Raw genomic sequence first — 19,256 nt, 5'->3', positions numbered from 1 at the left:
GAATATACAGAGTCCCTCTACGATAAAGAATTAGCTGATATAGGACCATTTCAGGAAGATTAAGAATCAATGGTAATAAAAGAAGAAGTTCAAGTGGCAAAAAAGGCATTAGCAAAAAGTAAGGCCTCAGGAATTGAAGGGATGGATACCAATTGACATTCTTCAACAAACAAATGCAGTCATGTATGAATTTGCCTGTCTTTGCCAAGAAATTTGGAAGACAACTAACCAATTGACTGGAAGAGGTACATGCAGGAGTTTTTCCCATTCCCAAGAAAGATGTTACAATAGAATGTAGAAATTACTGAGCAATATAATTATTATCACATGCAAGTAAAATCTTAAAATTACAAAAAAAACCCCAAAACCGCTAGAACAGTAAATTGGCAGGGAACTGACAGAAGTTCAAGCTGGATTGAGGAGGCTGTCGTGCCAGGAATATTATTTTTGAAGTCAGATCGATCCTACTGAAAGCAGAGAATACTAGAAGAATGTCTTTTTGAGTTTTATTCACTATGCAAAGCCATTTGACTGTGTGAATAATAGCAAATTATGGCTAACACTGATAATAATGATACCCCAGAACACTAATTTATGCTTATACAAAATTTTACTTAGACAAAGGGGCTTTTGTGCAAACAAAGCAAGAAAACACTGCACAATTTAAAATCAATAAAGATGTGTGTCAGGGATGTACCCTTCCCCCATTTTTGTTTAATTTGTATACTGAGCAAGTCATTCTAGAAGTTTTTTTTTTTATGAAGAGGAATAAGGCATCAGGACTCATCAATAACCTGCATTATGCACATGACACAACCTTGCTTGTTCAAAACGAAGAGGACTTGAAACATGGATTACATCTCAACATCAAGAAAACAAAAATTCTTACCATTGGACATCATCATGAACAATGAAGACTGAAGTTGTCAATGATTTAATCTTGCTTACCTCCTCAATTGATACTGTCGGTACCATCAGTCAAGAAATCACAAGACGTATCATATTGAGAAAATCTGCTGTCATGTACCTCTCCAAAGTTCTGAGGAGCAATGATGTCAGTTAAAGACTTGATCCAAATCATGGTCTTTTGAATTACTTGCTATGCATCTGAAACTTGAATAAATAAGGATGGTAGAAGAAGAATTGGTGTCTTTGATTTGTGATGATGGAGAAAGAGTACTGAATATCCCCTTGACTGCCAAATGAACAAATAATTATGTCCTGGAGAAAGAACAAGTAAGGTGCTTCTTCGAAGTGAGGTTGATGAAACTTGTTCTCATATACTTTGGATATGTTTTCAGGAGGAGCCAGTGCTTGGAAAAGAATATCATGCTTGGAAGGGTGGAGGGCCAATGAAAGAAAGAAGGCCCTCAATGATGTAGATTGACATTGTAACAATGACTAGATTAACTGCTGTAACAATGGGCTCAAGTATATCAGATATGATGAGGATGGCAGAGGATATCGCAGGGTTCAGATCTCTATGAGTCTTATTTGGCTCTACAGCACAAAACAACAATAACATGTTAAATTATGTCTCAAAATGTTATAGTGTTATAATGTCATATTTTCCAACAAATAACTCTAGCTATTCTCACTAGCCACATTTTATTAAAATACTTCAGTGATAATGTTTCTAAACTTTTTTCTGTATGCTTATGTACATAAGTACATTTAAAGCAGTTTTAATCTTTGAAATTCACTAGACTTGGTCCAATATTTTTTGGCATTATTTAAAGAAGTGCAAGGTGTATTTTTCACTGTTTAAAACGTCTAAGTGATTTTAATAATAACATTCGAAAAAGCTTATTTTTGTTTCTTTTTGTTTGATTTTTCCTTTCCCCCATAATTATTTATAAAAAACCTTTGAAAAAGCTTATTTTTGTTTCTTTCTGTTTGGTTTTCCTTTTCCCTTGCATAATTACTTCTAATACGTAGTTAATGATATAATTTTTTGCCTATTTGGCATCAAAATGATCCAGTGAAATAAAGCATACTCATTTACATGTCTTGTAAGCTTCTGTCTACTTCCATACATGCAACTCATCAAAATGGAGCCTCTGGCACAGAGACACACTCCAGGAAGTGAGAATATCCTGGCTAGTGTTTCAAGGATTGTGTTGTTCTGAAAAAATCTACAGGTTTTGGGGCCTTTTCTTAGCCTTATGCTTTTCCAGAGCAAATTATGCTTCTCAATTCATTGACTTCAGGCTTGGCCATATATTTTGCTTTGATCACTTGCTTTGAAATGCATGTGTTGGGAACATGTTGCACTTTCTAGTAGTCTCTATGAGCCTTTGCCTCCTCCCGATTACGTTGACTTCTTCCATTACAGTAAAGAGTCCCAGTGATGCATCAGATTGCTAACAGAAGGTCAGTAGTTTGAATTCACCTTGTGCTCCACTGGAGAAATATAGGCATTCTTCTCTCATAAGAGTGTATAATTTCTGAAATCAAATGGAGGGCCACTATGAATTGAAATTAAATCTACTCCATGTCAGTGGATTTGTTGTTACATTTTGTGTGTTTGCTTTCTCTAGAATCCTATCACAGTCTTAGTGTATGTCCTTGTTGTGTTGTTATGTGCCTTCTGGTTGAATATGACCCAAAGTGACCCTATGAAACATGACTCTGAACCTTGCCCCGTTCTGAGCCAAGCTCATTTCTAACACACCTGATCCCATTGCCACAGTCACTTTCTGTCCTGACCCTTGACCCTTCTAAACATGATGTCCTTCTTCAAGGACTGGTATATCCTGGTCATATGCCCAAAGTATGTGAGCTGAGATGATAAAATCCTTGCTTTTGAGTTTAACAAGACAGAAAGTAATAAATGTTGGAGAAGCTATGGAGAGATAGGAACTCTTATACACCATTGTTGAGATTGTAAAATGGTACAACCACTCTGGAAGGCAGTTTGGTGTTTCCTCAAAAGGCTGAACATAGAAATTCCATATGACCCAGCTATTCCATTGTTTGGAATATCAGCCAAGAAAATTAGAACTGAGACATGAACAGAGATTTGTACATCAATGTTTATAGCAGCATTATTCACCATTGCAAGAATATAGAAACAGCTAAGATATCCAAACACAATTGAATGAATTGAGAAATTATGGTACCTTCACACAATGGAATAGCATGCAGAATGCTGGAGCAATGATTTTGAAAATTACTACCTAGCTTGGGAGGGAGCAGAGAGCATTATGGTAAATGAACTAACTCAGTCCCATAAGGATAAATACTGTATAAGACCATTATTGTAGAAATAGAAAGATAATTCATAAAACATGTATAAGGATCCAATGGGGAGAAGGGTAATAGCAGAAGCATGAGGATTGGCAGGAGGTTAATCATAGGGTTGCACAGTTTGATGGGTGTAAGGCAGGGTGGGTAAAAGAAATGGGAAAGATTCAGTGTGAAAAACAATGTATACAAACTTTGTAAGCAAACCAGTATAAAATAACAATTTTATTTAAAAAACCAAAAACTTGCCTCCAAGGAGAAAACGGATTTCAACCTCTCCAAGATGGACCTATTAACCCATGATATGTTTAATACTCTTCTTGTGCACCACAGCGCAAAGACATTGATTCTTCTTCTGTCATTCTTAGTCATTGTCCAATTCTCAGATGCAAAGCAAGCAATTCAGAAGACAATGACCTGGGTAAGGAGCACCTTAAATCTCCAGACTGACATTGTTGCCCTTTAGCACTTTGGAGAGATCCTTGACAGATTTTTCCCAAAGCAGATTTTCATCTTTCGGTTACCTAATTGGTGGTGCCAAGATTGTGGGTCCAAGCAAGATGAACTCATTAATAACCTCAATCTTTTGTTCATCTATTGTGATGCTGCCTACTGGCCCAGCAATGAGGATCTTTTCTTCTTGATATTGAGATATAATCCTTATTGAAGATTGCAGTCCTTGATTTTCTGCAGCTTCAAGTCCTCCTCAGGTTTTGCCAGCAAAGTTGTGTTTTCTATAAAATGAAGGTCGTTGATGGGTCTTCCTCCAATCCTGAAGCCACATTCTTCTTTATAACGTCCAGCCTCCCACATGATCTGTTCCACATATAGGTTGAAAAGGTATGGAGAAAGAACACATCCCTGATGCACTCCTTTCTTCCCTTGCTCTGGTCAGACAGTAGATTTTTGGTCTAGGTACATGTATTGTATGAGTACAATCAGGTGTTTTGGCATTCCCATTCTCCTCAATATTAGCCACACTTTATTGTGATTCACACAGTACAATGCCTTTGCATAGTTGACAAAACACAAACACATCCTTCTGATAGACTCTACTTTCAGCCATGATCCATCTGATATCGGCAATAATTCCTTATAAATCCTTGTATTTCTCTGTTAATGTACTGTTTCAGTCATTTTTGGATAATCTTCAGCAAGATTTTGCTTGATGTAATATTAATAACGTTTGATAATTTCCACATTCTGTAGGATCATCTTTTGGGGGAATGGGAATAAATATGGATCTCTAGCTGTAGTCAAAGGATGTGAATGAGATGTAAACCTTTGATTCTAATTTGGGAAAATAATTGATGCATTTGAAGCAAACAGACATGTCTTAAAAAACCCTGCAGCTACAGTACTCCTTAGAGACAAAGATAGAGAAGCTTCTTCTCTCGTACCTTGAGAGTGTTGCTAGAAGAAGCTATTCCTGGAAATAAGGGCATCATGCCTGGAAAGGAAGAGGGGAAGTGAAAGAGAGGAAGATCTTCAACCAGATGGATTGACACAGTGGCTTCAGCAATGGGCTGAAGTGTGTCAGAGATGATAATGAGGGCAGAGGATAAGACAGGGTTCAAATTTGTTGTTCATAGGTTTGCTGTGAGTCATACTTGACTAACAGAGGTTGGGAATTGTTTACTAATGAGTGAAAAAACAAACAGACAAAAATATCACTAACCATTTCCTTGGAACAGATTTTCACTCATGACAATTCCATCTGTGTCAAAACTGCTCTGTAGAATTTTCAAAGACTAATTTTTCCGAAGTAGTTATTCAAGGGCTTTTAAAAATATTTATACTGATTTATTTACAGAGTTCATATGCATTGTTTTTCACATTGGGTGTTTCCCATTTCCTTCACACCCCCCACATCACCTCTGTCCATCCTCACCCCTCTGCTCTTCCCCTTCTCCCCACCTTGAACCCTCATACTCGTTCTACAATAATGGTTTTATATGGTATTTGTCCTTATGGGACTGAGTTAGTTCACTTAGCGTAATATTCTACAATATGGCAATAAGTCCGTAATTTACAAAATTGTTGCTCCTGTGTGCTGTGTAGTATTACATTTTGTGAATGTATCATAATTTCTCAATCCATTCTATTGTGGTTGGACATTTGGACTGTTTCCATGTTCTTGCGATGGTGAATAATGCTACTATGAACATTAGTGTACAAGTCTCGTTTGCGCCTTAGTTCTCATTCTCTCAGGGTATATTCTAAGCAGTGGAATAGATGAATCATATGGAATTTCTATGTTTAGCTTTCTTGAGGCCTCTCTGCATGAACTTGACCCACCAAACTTGGGTTGACAGTCGAATACACTAACCATTTGCACCACCTAATAGTTGTTGTTATTATTATATGCCCTGGAATCAAGTATGAGTCATATTGATTCCATGAACAACAGATCTGAACCCTGTTGTATGTTGTGCCGTTCTCAATCTCTGACAAACTTGAGCCCATTGCTGTAATCACCATGTCAGTCCGTTTTGCTGAGGGTCTTCCTCTTTTTTCCTGACCTGCCATCTTCCCAAGCATGATGTCTCTCTCCAAGGAATAGCTTCCCCTAGCAACATGCCCAAAGTATGTGAGATGAAGTGTTATCATCTTAGTTTACAATGGGCATTCAGGCTGCACCTTTTCTAAGACATTACTGTTTGTTCTTTTGACAACCCATTGAATATTCAGAAACATAAAATATTTAGCTTAAACTAATTAAGGTAAATAACTCTCTGAGATCCTTATTCTATCTCCTTCATTATGTTTAGATAATTTTAGACTTTTAAATGCATTGTGTTGTTGTACCACAGAGTCAGAACTGATCCATAGCTGACTCTCCAGAGGGTTTTCAAAGGCAGTTAATGACATGAGTGGAGATCGACCATCCTTCTTCCGCTTTAAATACATATTGGTATTATAAATGGAGAAAAAAAAATGCAAGTCAAGGTTTAATTTTACTTAGAACCACAATCAATACCAATGGAAGTGGCTGTCAAGAAATTAAAAAAAAAAAGTATTGCATTGGGAAAACAGCAATGATTTCAGCTTAACGACTAAGTTGCATTTGATCCAAGTCATGGTATCTTCAATTGCTTTATACGCATGTCAAAGTTCAACAATTAATAAGGAAGAGCAAAGCACTGATGCCTTTGAATTTTAACTTTCCAAAGAATATGAAATATACTGTGCACAGCTAAAGGAACAAACACATCCATCTCAGAAAAAGTTCAGCCTTGGTTCAGATGCTCCTTAGAAATAATGATAGTGAGAGCATGCTGTCAGAGAGAAGATTTTGAAATTCAGTGGGATAAATTCAAAGCAGTATTTTGGATCATTTGGATTTGTTTTCATTTTTTTCCACTTTGGGTCTTTGGAGAGGGACATCATGCTGGGTAGAGTAGAGGTACAGCGCAGGAGGGGAAGCCCCTCTATGAGGTGGATTGATCCAGTGACTGGGGTAATCGGGATGGGTGTGTCAGAGGCAATGCGACTGGCACAGGATAGAGCAGGGTTTAGGGCTGTTGTACATAGGGTCGCTATGAGTTGCAAACGACTTGACGGCACATAACAACAACAACAACAACAACAACATATTTATGACTGAGGAACAGATCTGAAATAAGATGACATTAAGGACATCATTCATGAAGAAAGCAAAATGTTATTGCAAAGACAGGAAAGAAAGAAAAGACCAAAATATGTGTCAAAGAGATTCTGAAACTTGCTACAAAAGGTAAAACAAAAAAGCCTAGCGAAGGGAGGAAATGTTGAAGTAAGAGAAATAAACAGAAGATTTGAAAGGGCAGATTGAGAAAACATTGTTGTAGCTAGACACTGTTGAGCAAACAACAATTCATAGTTACCCTATAAACAATGGATCTGGACCTTGACCCATCTCTGCCATATTCCAGCCTGCTATTCCAGACAGTGTCCATCTATCCCATTGAGGGACTTGCCCCCCTTCATGACTCATCTGTCATGGTGCTGCCAACTGGCTTAGTGGTGAGAAGCTTTGTTTTCATGATGTTGAGCTTCAATCCATACTGAAGGCTGCAGTCCTTGATCTTCTGCAGCAGGCGCTTCAGGTCCTCCTCAGTTTCAGCAAGCAGGGTTGTGTCATCTGATATTAGTCTTTCTCAACTGCTGATGCCATACTCCTCCTCATAGGTACTCTTAAGTTTGCTCATTTAATCCTCAAAATGGCTTGCCTGTAAATGGGGCTTTTCCACTTCTTAGAATATTCTTGCCCTTTTTATCCCTTTGTAATTTCCCCTCTGGTATCTTTCAGGATCTTGCTGATATGATTTATCCATTTTTTTTCAGCCTCTGAATTTTATTTTTTTAATTTCCATTCATTCATTGTTGCACACTTTCTTCCCTACCCACCCCTCCACCCCAGTTTGCTTTTCTCTTTGACAAATAAAAAATAGATATATTCTTTCATTATATAAAATCCCCCCCCCCAACCGCCGAGTCCACTCCACTATGCAACTTTCATTCTGGACTCTTGTCATGATAATAATACCTAATCATATATTCCTCCTAAACAGTTCTCTCCCTCATCTGTTTCAGTGCAGTATATATTTACCTAAAATTTTTCTTGACTTGCTCCCACTCCAGCCCACATTTTGCAGTCCTTACAGAATTCCTCTTCCCATCTCTTATCTATTTGTCATACACTTCTGTGACATAAATCACAGTGAACTGAGATTTTAAATATATCGCTCCAAGATCCAAAAGTGAGTTTTTGAGAAAAAAGAAATATAACTTGTTTTATCTCTTTAAATTAGTCTCTGTCACATACAAACAAACACTATTCACTTGATTAATCATTCAACTCCTTTAAAGTCAATCATCTGACTCATATCTGTTCTCATCTTTACTGCCAGTAGCCAAACTCAGCATGTGAAAGTCAGTTTCCTTCTAGGAAGCTGCATAACTCCCCTAGCTAATCTACAGGATCCTCCTTCATAACCTTTCACCTTTGTACATATCTTTTTGAATGTTCATCACCCCTACTTGTTCTCTTGTTTTCTTGAACAGATAATAAGAGCTGAATCTACTTTAACTTTATCTCTATCTGAATAGTAACGAAGCCTTGTGGGTACTTTGTGTTTGCAATATTAAATGTATCCCGTACTCAGTTTTAAAAAGTCAACTTTATTGAGATATAATTTGCATACAATAAAAGGTACACAATTCAAATGTGTAGGTGAAAGACTTTTGACAATAAGTATGTCCGTGTACTCATCATTGTTATCAAATATAGAGCATTTCCATATTCCTTGAACTTTCCCTTTCTGCCCTATGGAAAAAATATAGCAACCTGCCTCTGTAGAGACGTACAACCTTGGAAATTCTATGAGGCAATTCCACTCTGTCCTATGGAGTGATACGAGTTGGAATCTACTTGACAGCAGAGCGCTTTGAGTATTTTTGCATTAAGTCATAAAATATTATCATTTATGTGTGTGTGTGTGTGTGTGTATTTTACTGGATTTGATTTTCTAATATTTTACTAAGGCATTTTGCTTCTGTGGTTAATGAGGGATATTGATCTTTATGCTTTGTTTTTTGTAATATTTTTAGCTAATTTTGGTATGAGGATAATGCTAGGCTCATTAAATGAATTATTTAATTTTCTGTCTTTATCTCTTTCTGAAAGAGTTCATACAACATTCAAATAGATTCTGTCTTAATTTTTGATAGTTAGCTAGTGAAGCCATTTGTAACTGCAGATTTTTTTCCTTGAAGTTTTTTGATTATTTTTTTTATTGAATTTTTAATAAATATGCAACTGATTTTCTATTTCCTCTTGGGAGTTTCTGCTTTTTATAATTTTCTATTTCCTCTTGTGAGTTTTTACTTTTTATTTCATTCAAGATGTTGAATTAATTTTCCTCAGGCTGTTCATGATAGTCCTGTACTATTTATTCACTGTTTGTAGGGTTATTGGGATCCCTTCTTCAATGGTTTCTTATTGTTGTTGGGTACCACTGAGTCAACCACCATGAATAGTGATCCTATGAACAACAGATCAGATCTGAACCCTGCACTGCCCTATGCCATCCTCATCATTTTTTATATACTTGATCCTATTAATATACTCACTGTGTTAATCTATTTAGCTGAGGGTCTTCCTCTCCTACACTGACCCTCTATCTTTGCAAGCACATTGCCTTCTCCAAGGACTGATCATTCCTCATAACATGCCCAAATTATGTGAGATGAATTTTCACCTTCCTTGCCTCTAAGAAGCACTCTGGTTTCACTTTCTCCAAGACATATTTCTTTGTTGGGGTTTTTTAGTTTGTTTGCTTGATTTTGGTTCAGAGCTATTGTGCATAGGGTCACCACAAGTCATGGTCAACTCAACATCACATAACAGCATCAACAGTTTGTGGAGAGAGACATCAGTACTTCGCTCATCCTTATTTATTGTCCAACTCTCAGATGAATAGCAAGTAATGCAAGACCTTGGCTTGAATCAGGCACTCCTAAGTCTTCAAACTGACATTATTGTTCTTTACTATGTTGGCGAGGTCCTTGACAGCAGATTTTCCCAATGCAACTTGTCTTTTGATTTATTAACTGCTTGTACAAAGTTGTTGATTGTGGATCCAAATAAAATGAAGTGGTTGAAAGAAAACCTACTGACTGGGAACAAACATTTGTCAATACCATCTCAGACAAGGATCTCATAGCCAAAGTTTACAGAATGCTTCAGGGACTCCAAAAGAAAAAGACTGATGACCCAATTACAAAATGGGCAAAAGACAGAAAGATTTTTCACAGAGGAAGACATTCAGATGGCCTACAGACACATGATAAAATGTTCAAAACCACTGGTAATAAAAGAGATGAAAATAAAAACCACAATGAGATACCATCTCATCCCCTCAGCAGCAGCAAAGTATAGTAGACAACAAACAATAAATGCTGAAGAGGATGTGGAAAGGTAGGAACACTCATATACTGTGAGAATGTTAAATGGTATAACGACTCTGGAAGACAGTTTGATATTTCCTCAAAAAATTGAACATAGAAACCCATATGATTCAGCTCTTCCACTACTAGGAAATGAGATCTGTACACCAATGTTCAAAGCAGGGTTATTCACTATTGCAAAAACATAGAAAAAGCCCAAATGTGCAACCACAACTGAATGGATTGAGAAATTGTGGTACACTCATACAACAGAATACTATACAGCACTCAGGAGCAATAATTTTGAAAAATACTGCATAACTTGGGAGAGTCTGGAGAGCATTATTCTGAGTGAGCTAACTCAGTCTCAAAAGGCAAATGCCGCATAAAACCATTATTGTAAAAATAGAAGGAGAGCTAGTAAAATGGATGGGACCCTAGGTGTGGAGGAGTGGAAGCAGAGGGGTGAGGATGGGTAGGAACAAAAGCATGGTTTGGTGGGTGGAGGAAGAAGGGAAAATAAATGGGAAGGATTCCGGTGAAAAGAGGATAATGATGGGCAAGACTCAATGGTGATTAATTTTATAAAGCATAATGCATGAGAATGATTGTATGAAACAATATGAATGAGGAATAATGTGAAACACAAGGTATATGATCTTTGTAAGCAAACCAATTTAAAAATCAAACAAAATACCCCCACAATCATTATGATGGCTGATAGGAGCCAGACACAAAAGGTCACATATTGCACAATTACATTTAATGAAATACCCAGAAAAGCTAAATCCATGAAAACGAAAAATATATTGGTGGTTTCTAGGAACAAGGGAGAGAAGCAGATGAGAAGTAACTGCTTGACTAACGGGAGGTTGACTCTTCAGTGAAGGAAATGTTTTTGAACTCACTAGAAATGGTGGTTATACAACATTGTAAATATACTAAATGTCACTGAACATTAAATTTCAAAAAGCAGCCCGGGACGACAAAACAAGATACTGTAATGAAATGTACAGAGAGCTGGAGTCAGAAAATCAAAAGGGCCGATACTTAAGGATACTTTGGGTAAAATGTTAAATGATCCAGGAAGTATCAAAAGAAGATGGAAGGCGTACACAGGGTCACTGTATCAATAGAAATTGGCTGACACAGAAGAAGTTCATGAAATAACATATGAGCAAGAGCCTATGGTGATAAAGGACGAAGTTCGAGCTGCTCTGAAGGAATGGGCAAAAAACAAGGCTCCAGGATTTGACAGCATACCAATTGATTTATTTCAACAAACAGATGCTGCCCTGGATGTGCTCACTAAGTTGTGCCAAGAAATCTGGAGGACAGCCAGCTGGCTGACTGATTGGAAAACCTCTATATTTGTTCCCATTCCAAAGAAAGGCGACCCAACAGAGAGCAGAAATTATCGAAAAATATCATTAATATCACATGCAAGCAAGATTCTGCTGAAAATTATCCAAAAACATTTGGAACAATATGTCAACAGAGAACTGCCAGATGTGCAGGCTGGATTTAGTAGAGGTCATGGTATTAGGTATAGTATAGCTAGTGTTAGATGGATCTTGGCAGAAAGCAGAGAATACCAGAAGAATGTCTATCTGTGCTTCACTGACTATGTAAAAAAAAGGCTTTTGACTGTGTGGATCACAACAAGCTGTGGCTGACTCTGAGAAGAATGGGAATCTCAGAACATTTGATTGTGCTAATGTGAAACCTATACTTGGACCAAGAGGCAGTCAAAATCAAGAAGGGGGTTTGTCAGGGATGTATTTTGTCTCCATACCTTTTCAATCTGTATGCAGAACAGATCATCCAAGACGCTGGGCTGTACAAGGAGGAATGTGGCATTAGGATTGGTGGAAGAGTCGTCAACAGCCTGCGTTATGCAGATGACACAATCCTGCTCGCTGATACTGAAGAAGACCTGAAGCGCTTGCTACAGAATGTCAAGGACTGCAGCTTCCAATATGGATTGAGGCTCAGCATCAGGAAAACAAAGATTCTCACCACTGGGCCAATTGGCAACATCAGTATGGATGGTGAAAAGATGGAGATAGTTAACAGTTTTAGTTTCCTTGGTTCCACAGTCAACACTCTTGGTAGCAGCAGCCTGGAAATCAAGAGACAAATTGCTTTGGAAAAGTCAGCTGTGAGGGACCTCTCAAGAATACTGACGAGCAACATCAGGCTGGAGACTAAGGTGCACCTGATCTAGGCTATAGTCTTTGCAATTACGTGCTAGGCATCAGAGAGTTAGACAGTGAATAGGGATGATAGAAGGAGAATTGATGCCTTTGAGCTGTGGTGCTGGAGAAGAGTGTTGAATATACCATGGACTGCTAGAAGAACAAATAGGTTTGTCCTGGAGAGAGTGAAGCCGGATTGCTCCTTGGAGTCAAGGATTCTGAAGCTTTGTCTGACATACTTTGGGCAGGTTGCAAGGAGGCACTGGTCCTTGGAGAGGGACACCATGTTTGGAAGAGTAGAGGGATGGCGCAGGAGAGGAAGACCCTCAATGAAATGGATCGATTCTTTGCGTGGAGTGGTGGAAATGAGTATGTTTGAGACAGCAAGGTTGGCACAGGATAGAATGGCTTTTAGGGCTCTTATACATAGGGTCACTATGAGTCAGAAGCAACTCGATGGCATATAACAACAACAGTAATGTGTTGTGTGAATTTCACCTCAATAGAAAGTAGTAAGTACAAAATAAAAAATAAATAAAAAGATGAAATGATTGAAAATTTCAATTTTTTCCACCTAGTATATAATATTGCCTATTGGTCCAGTGGTGAAGATTTTTGTCTTCTTGATGTTGAGATATAACCCATATTGAAGGTTATTGTCTTTAATCTTCTTTCTTTCAAATTGAAAAAGTAGCTCACATTAATGGATTTTAAAACTATTTAAATATTGTAAACAATTATACACATATTCTGTATCATTAGCCTATTTAAAGGTTAAATTTAGAAACTCTGTATATTGTTGTTGTTGTTTTCTTGTGCTATAGAGTTTGAATTAACTCAAGAGCTTAGGCCCCTGTGATTTTCAGAGGTTGTACATCACAAGGGAGAAGATTGCCAATCTTTCTTCTGTGGACCAGCTCATGGATTTGAGCTGAGAGGATGTGGGTTGGCAAGGCAACCTCTTACCAGTCAGTCACCAGAGCTCCTGAGAAAGTTTTGCAATTAAATATAGCTAAATATACAATGTTGCAAGAAGGGACTAGTCCTTGGAGAAGGATATCATGCTTGGTAGGGTGGAGGGGCATTGCAGGAGAGGAAGATACTCTATGTGGTGGATTGATTCAGTGCTAGGAGTAATGGGGGTGAGTGTGTCAGAGATGGTGAGGTTGGCACAGGATAGTTCAGAGTTTAGGGCTGTTGTACATAGGGTTGCTATGGGTCGCAGGAGACTTGACAGCACATAACAACAACAACAACATATATACAATTATACAATATATACAATTATACAGTATATAAAATTGAATATAATTATACAGTTAAAATTATATGTAAACGGAAGCAATGGCATCAAAGCAATATATCTACCTTGTGCTAACACTTAAAAAAGAATATTACTTACTTATGAGTTCTTCAAATTTACAAATTGGGAAAAAAGCCAAAAAAATTACAATTGAGATTATTTTTGTTTTGTGTGTATGTGTAATTGTAGATTCTTTTATTAATATAAAAATGAAACATATAGATATCATCTTATAAAAATTAAGAGTCATTGTATTGTGCAATTTCAGAAAAGAATTTAAGAGTTTAGATAATGTTTCTTTCTGAGAACTTCTTCAAGAGCAGGAAACTAGTATAATTCATTTTCAATTACAAATGAGAGCTATATAAAGTAAAAATTACATTAGATAGAAAAATCGTTTAGTTGTGCAAAGAGAAATGTTTCCTTTACATGTCAATAGCCCTTAGCAGTTTTCCCTGTTGATATGGGTACTTATTCTACCTGACTTAAAAACTCATGTGTAATCCAGGTGTATTTATCTTCTTCCTTTTGTAACGCAAACTCATTAAAAGTTTATTTTGTTAGAAAACATCAAATCTTAAGTGGATATTATATTAACAATCCATGTAGCTCAGTCCGTAGAGAGCAGCACTCCAAGTCAAATGGCCAAACTTCTCTGGAGGTTTGAATCCACCAAACGCTCTGCAGGAGAAAGACGGACAATCTGCTTGCATGTGATTTACAACTTCAGAAATACAGTGGGAGACCAGCTATTAGTCCATTTCGTTTAAACAGCAATGCCTGACTAAATGAATGAATCCCCCAAACAATGAAATTATTCCAAATTCAGCCTAGTACTTCCCTGAATCTTCAAAAATATAATTTAAAATTGTTAAATTAGATAATTTCCTCTTAAGGACATTGAATTGGAGATAATTAGAGAGGAAAAAAATGGAAGAAGCATGCACAAGGAGCACTGGCAAGTAAAATCTAAATAACTTGAGCAAAATGGATATTATTTTGATAAAAGTATACTATTTTCAACTGTGAGCAGCAACTGGGAACCAGCTAGGCATATTAAGGTATTTTTAAAAATTCACTGCACTGTAATTAGTAAAAGTGGATTGTAATTTACAAATTAGTTGTGTGTAGAAAGATATACAAATCTCTAGGGATTGCAAATGTTTAAGTATTTGACTAACCAAAAGTTGATTGACACAAAAAGAAGTGCCTCAGAAGAAAGGCTGAAAGTAGCCCTTCCCCTGAATCAACCACTGAAAACTTTGTGGAGTAGAGTTACACAGACACATGTGGGACAGCCATGTGTCAGAATCAACTTGGCAACTAGTTTAATTTTCTGGTTTTCACCCTGAATTTCAAAATCTTGGGACAAATGGGAAAACCATTCATATGAGCTCTATTTCCAGTTAAGTTTTTACAATTTTGTTAAGTATGAGTTTCATCATGTCTTTAATTTTCACATTTCGTTCTGGTGCAGATGATTAGAAACAAGCAGAATTAGGATATACAGTGGCACATAATGACTACCAAGAAATTGTTATTGTTGTTAGATGCAGTCAAGTCAACAATGACCTCACAAACAACACACAGTTCGGAATCTCCCCTATCCTGTGCCATCCTCAGAATCTCTGTCATGCCCTAGCCCGTTGCAGTAGTCACTGTGTCTGCCATCGCATTGGGGAATTTCCTCTCTTCCAATGACTCTCCACCTTTCCAGCATGATGTCTCTCTCCACAGACTGTTGATGCTGTTATGTGATGTTGAGTTGACCATGACTCGTGGTGACCCTATGCACAATAGCCCTGAACCCTTTTCTATCCTGGTCAATCTCACTGTCTCTGACACACCTACCCAGTCTTTACCCTCGTCACTGCGTCAATCCATCTCATCAAGGATCTCACTCTCCTGCACTATCCCTCCACCTTTCCCAGCACAGTGTTCCATCTTGAGACAATCTCATTGTCTCTGATACAACTACGTCCATTACCACAGCTACTTGGGATGTTCAATGCTTTTCTCCAACACCACAGCTCAAGCCATCAGTTCTTCTTCTGTCATCCTTATTCACTGTCCAGCTTTCCAATACCTAGCAAGTAATCAGAAAGACTATGGCGTGAATCAGATGTGCCTTATTCCTCAAAGTGACATCATTACTCCTCAATAATTTGGAGAGGTTCCTAACCGTAGATTTTCCCAGTGCAATGTGTCTCCTTATTTCCTGACTGCTGGCACTAAGAGTGTTAATTGTGAATCTAAGCAAGATGAAGCTGTTGAAAGTTTCAATCTCCTCTCCATGCACCATAACACTGCCTATTGATCCAGTAGTTAGAATATTTGTTTTCTTGATATTGAGATGCAATCCATACCAAAACCTGCATTCCTTGATCTTCTGCAACAAGTGCTTCAAATCTTCTTCACTTTTAGCAAGGAAAAAATATATATACCTAGTGATTGAGTTTTCATTTTTTATTACCACTCCAATAAGTGTCAGCTTTTTGTCTGGCAGTGGTGAGGGAATTTTCAATAACTGGAAAAGAGTATTCAACATATATGTTTCCTCTAACAAATACTAAATGGTACCAAAGAACCAGAAGACATTAAACTAAAAAATATATTTTTTTTCTTGTTCAAGAAACCATGCAAATATCTGACATCAGATCTCTCTTGTTGCTGTTACTTGCTGTCAAATTGGAATCAATCCATGGCTGACTTCCAGCATGTTTTCAGAGGTTATATATTGCACAGAAGTTCTACCAATAAAATAAACAAATCTCTCTTGGAAGAAGTGCAACTCTAGTGTTTCTTAGAGTCAAAGATGGTGAAATTTTACCTCCCTGCTTTGGGTATGTTTTCAGAAGGGATTGTCTTTGGAAAAAGACAACATTTTGGGAAAAGCGGAGGGTCAGCAAGAAAGACCATCAGTAAGATGGATTGACATAGTGACAATAACAATGGGCCCGAGCACATCAGAGATGATGGGGACGACACAGGTGGGTGTAAGGGTCAGACCTGTTCAGAGGGTCACTATGAGTTGTTGTTAATATGGGGCATCATCAACAATAAATATCATCTTTCAATTGTTCAGAAATTGTTCATCTTTCTTCTGTGGAGCAGCTGGTGATTCGAACTGCCTCCCTTTAAGTTGGCAGCATAACTCCGTATCACTCAGCCAGCCGCCAAAGCTCTATACGTCTACAATGGTTAAAATTTGCCTTAAAGGATTTTTTCCAATTTTAAAACGATTTGACTATGTAATATTGTTGTTAGAAGTAAAAGATAAATTAAATGGCAACCACTTCCCAAATAACATGCCTCCAGAAACCCTATGAACTTTGATAAACGTTGATAGTTATAGAAAGGCTTCAGGACTTTTGTTTACAGGGTCTATAAGTCATGCTTGACTCAAACGCAATTAAAAAGAATAACAACAACAATGTAAGACTAATGGTTTCTTTAAGAACATTCAGAAATATTTTCTAACATGCACTTTTTATGCCATTTTACTTAAAAATTATTATATTATCTAAACAAATGAAATGCAGGTACTTTAAAAATAGTAAATGATTTAACACTTGAAATGAAATCTAAAACAATAGAATAGAATTCTTTTTTTTCAGCTTTAATTCTCTCTCTCTCTATCATGATATTGACTATTGGTCCTGTGGTTAGGACTTTGTTTTCTTTTCTATATGTAAATATTTTATTCAAGCTGCTTTTTTGACTATAGAAAGATTGTCTATACAAACTCCAAACATGAATAACATATCACTAAGAAAAACATGATGAAGTCAATCCTGTATTGCCACTACACTGTGGTAACTAGAAATGTCAAGAGTAGTATTCTCTAAGAAGCTGAAAACGTATTTAAGAGATTTGGGACCTGGAACCTCCACTCTAGGACTTTGGCTGTTTGCTTCATTTGATGGCTATACTGATGGGCTCATGAGAGAGGTTTTTGGGGTCATGTCTGATGTGTATTGCTCTTCTCCCCTCAAAAGTGAGTTCCTTGGGCCTTTGCCTAGGGTGGAAGTCTTTAAAGGTGTTAGTTTTCATATCCCGCAGGGCCCCAGGCCAAATTTATTAATTTTTGAATGAATATTCCTTAAATGAAACAGCAATCTTTTGTCTATTTACTGAACTGAAAAATTTGGTGTTGCTGTGATGCTGCACACTGTTCCAAAGTTTTGTCAAAAACCATAATGGTTACTCATTATGAACAATGTTTGGATTAACTTCTAGACTGATTTATGCTGAGAAACAGGATTGGCATCCACTTCCTAAACCTCTGGAAACTATACGAACTCTCTAAATTCTATAATTGTACAGAAATGATGGTAGTTATAGAACAGTTATGTGCAGAAATGATGTTAGTTATAGAACAGAGTTCAGGTCTTTTGTGCAAAACTTATTCTCAGTTGTATTTGACTTGACGACACTTAATCACTGCTAAATGAAATTAGTACTGTTTGTATTTGGAGGAACACTCTTCCACTTTGTAAATCACTCTTTGTCAATGTGCAGTGTGAAGTAACCTGGGTTGCTGTGATGCTGAACCTTGTCCCATTGGGGTATCAAATACCAGAATGGTTTCCCAATGTGGACAGTGTTTGGTGGAGCTCCCAGTTATAAAACAGGTTTGGAAGCAGGAGTGATATCCACTTCCTAAACCACATGCCTCTGGAAAGTCTATGAACTTGGAATTGACGATAGTTATGGGAAGGCATTAGGTCTTTTGTTCTTAGAGTCGTTACGAGTCATGCTTGACTTGACAGTAATCAACAATAATACAACAACAAGAAAAACATATAAACATAAGACATAAGACTACCCCAGTAAAAAAAATTTTTACATATTTTTATTGGTTTGCATACAATCATTCACATGCATTGTGTTTTCTGCATGTGTGTTGTGTTCTATAAACTCTTTCTTTTACATTATATTCCATTTGTATATGCTGTGGGATTTTCCCCCCTTACAAGAACTGAAGCAGGATCCACATCTCATACCATACACAAAAACCAACTCAAAGTAGATCAGAGACCTATGGGTAAAACACAAAACTATAAGGTTCCTGAGAGACACAATGGGAACAAATTTAGAAGCCCTAGGCTAAGGCATAAATGGGCTTGCAAACATAACCAAAACATAAAACTAGGATAGGATAAAAGTGGCAAATGGGATCTTCTTAAAATCAAACTCCTGAATTATTATAAACTTTCACCAATAAGGTGAAAAGAAAACCCACAGGCTGGGGAAAAATAAAAAACCAAAAATATTTGTCAACAACATTTCAGGAAATGGTCTCATAAATTCAGCTCACCACTGGGCCAATTGTCAGCAACATGATAGATGGACAGGAGTTTAAAATTGTTAACAATTTCAAATTGCTCAGTTCCACAATCAAGACTCCTGTCACCAAGAGTCAGGAAACGAAAAGACTAATTGCATTGGGGAAATCTGTCAGGGACCTCTAGAGAGTGCTAACATGCAATGATATCAGTCTAGAGACTAATGTGCACTCGATTTAGGCCATGGACTTCACAATTGCTTCCAGTGTTTCAGAGAGATGGACAATGACT

Source organism: Elephantulus edwardii, unplaced genomic scaffold, assembly GCF_000299155.1.
Source record: "Elephantulus edwardii isolate Elephantulus edwardi_28Jun2011 unplaced genomic scaffold, EleEdw1.0 scaffold00039, whole genome shotgun sequence".
NCBI lineage: Eukaryota > Metazoa > Chordata > Mammalia > Macroscelidea > Macroscelididae > Elephantulus > Elephantulus edwardii.
The sequence above is the reverse complement of the archived record's forward strand: the minus strand, read 5'-3'. Positions refer to the sequence as shown.